The sequence below is a fragment of the Empidonax traillii genome, unplaced genomic scaffold, assembly GCF_003031625.1.
Source record: "Empidonax traillii isolate 1590-97213 ecotype Southwest subspecies unplaced genomic scaffold, ASM303162v1 scaffold4881:size9125, whole genome shotgun sequence".
Classification (NCBI taxonomy): Eukaryota; Metazoa; Chordata; class Aves; order Passeriformes; family Tyrannidae; genus Empidonax; species Empidonax traillii.
Window position 1 is genome coordinate 1 of NW_020960074.1, and position 2,280 is coordinate 2,280.

Sequence of the window (2,280 nt, forward strand, 5' to 3'; positions counted from 1 at the left end):
CCCGAGCGATTGGGATGGTCCCTGATCAATTGGGATGCTCCCTGATCGATTGGGACCCCCCCGAGCGATTGGGGTGGTCCCTGATCAATTGGGATGCTCCCTGATCGATTGGGACCCCCCCCGAGCGATTGGGATGGTCCCTGATCGATTGGGACTGCTCCCTGATCGATTGGGACCCCCCCCGAGCGATTGGGATGGTCCCTGATCGATTGGGACTGCTCCCTGATCGATTGGGACCCCCCCGAGCGATTGGGATGGTCCCTGATCGATTGGGACTGCTCCCTGATCGATTGGGACCCCCCCGAGCGATTGGGATGCTCCCTGATCAATTGGGATGCTCCCTGATTGATTGGGACCCCCCCGAGCGATTGGGATGGTCCCTGATTGATTGGGACCCCCCCGAGCGATTGGGATGGTCCCTGATTGATTGGGACCCCTGGGATTGATTGGGATGGTCCTTGATCGATTGGGCCCCCCGGGATTGATTGGGGTTGCTCCCTGATCGATTGGGACCCCCGGAATTGATTAGGACCCTCTCTGATTGCTTGGGATCCCCAAAATTGCCTGAGATTTCTCCTGAATTAATTGAGGCGCCCACCAGTTAATTGGAACCCCCTGGTTATTTGGGATTTTCCCAGTTAATTGGCAGTCCTCCTGAATTTGCTGAGACCCCCCTCAATGAACTGAGACCTCCCCCAGACCCCCAATTTCCCTTTGACCCCCAATTTCCCCCCATACCCCCCAAATCTTCCCCGTCCCCCCAAATCTTTCTCCATCTCCCCCTAAAATCACCCCCATATTCCTCCCAAATCCTCCCCAGACCCCCAAATCCTCCCCCAAACCCCTCCCCAGCGTCTCTGGGGGTCTCCCCCCGTGCTGACCCCCCATTTTGTCGTCCCCAGCCGTTCCAGACGGGGCGGGGGGAGGAGAAGGAGCGAGCGAGGCCGAAGGAGCCCCCTGCCCTCCTCTCCCTCGTGGACTGGGCCCGGGGCGGGGGCTCAGGGCTGAGGGGGGCCCTGCGGCTGCCCTCCTTCAAGGTACCCCTCTGAGGGGGGTTTGGGGGGTCCTGGGGGTGTTTGGGGGTCCTGGGGGTGTTTGGGGGTCCTGGTGCTTTTGGCCTTTCGTTGAAACCCCCTTCCCTTTTTGGGGGGCTTGGGGCGTTACTGAGGGTCCTTGTTTGGGGGTGTTTGGGAGGTCTGGGCTGTCTGGTTTTGGAGGGGGTGCAGGGGGTTCTGGGGGGCTGCTTTTTGGGGGTTTTGGGAGGCCTTGGGTGTGTCTCTTGGGGGGAATCAGGTGTCCCTTTTTGGGGGAATGGGAGGCTCTGGGTGTCCCTCTCAGGGGGGATGGGAGGCTCTGGGTGCCCCTTTTTGGGGAGCTGTTTCAGGCTGGTGGGTGGGAGGGGCATCGGGGTCCACCCTGGGGGTACGTCTGGCTTTGGGGACGCCCCCAAACCTCCCCTTTTGCCCCTTTTTCTCCCTTTTTTCCCCCATTTCAGGTGAAGCGGAAAGAGCCGTCAGAGCTGAACGAGGCGGGGGAGGAGAAACGGCCCCGGCCCCCCACCCCCCCCGAGGAGGATGAGGACGGTGGGTGCCCCCCCAAACCCCTCCCCCAGCTTCCTCTGGGACCCCCCACGACCCCCGTTTTTTATTCCCCCAGACAAAGAACTCCCCCCTGGAGCCCCCCGGGCCGAGGCCCCCGGGAAGCGCCGGAAGCTTTTCCGGCTGGACAGCGAAGGGGAGGAGGCGTCCGAGGAGTCATCCTCGGGCAAGGTGAGACCCCCCCAAAAACAGACCCTGTGGCAGCCCCAAAAGGCTCCTCTGAGCACTCCTAAACCCCCCTGAAAAAAGGAGCGCTGGGGACCCCCCCAAATCTCCCACAAAAGGACTCCTAGAACCCCCAGGGATTTCTCAAATCCCCAAAAAGGACCCTTGAGCCCTTCGGGACCCCTCGCAGAACCCCCAAAACGTGTCGAAAGGGAGAACCCCCCAAACTTCTCCCAAAAAGGGACACCCTAATCCCCCCCAAACCCTCCAAAAAAATTGTGTACCTTGAAGGAGGAGACCCCTAAACCCACCCCCAGAGCTCCCCCTGATCCTCTTTATCCCCCCCAGGAGGAGGAGGAGGAAGAGGCCGAAGAGGCGCCGAGGAGAAGGAGGAGGAGAGGGAAGGGGGAGCCCCCCGCCCGCAGGGAGGGGGAGAGACGGGGACCCCCAGAGCGGGCAGAGGGTGAGTGGGTGCTGGAGGGGGTTTTGGGGACACCCTGGGGGGGGTAATTGAGGG

General features: G+C 61.8%; 1 long non-coding RNA gene across 1 annotated transcript; it reads left to right on the forward strand.

The window, feature by feature from the left end:
• Positions 1–925: 925 nt before the first annotated feature.
• LOC114073003 lies at positions 926–2,225 on the forward strand. Its single transcript, XR_003574266.1, has 4 exons — positions 926–1,037; positions 1,496–1,583; positions 1,657–1,769; positions 2,112–2,225. It is a non-coding gene; the product is annotated as an uncharacterized LOC114073003 (long non-coding RNA).
• The last annotated feature ends 55 nt before the right edge of the window (positions 2,226–2,280 follow it).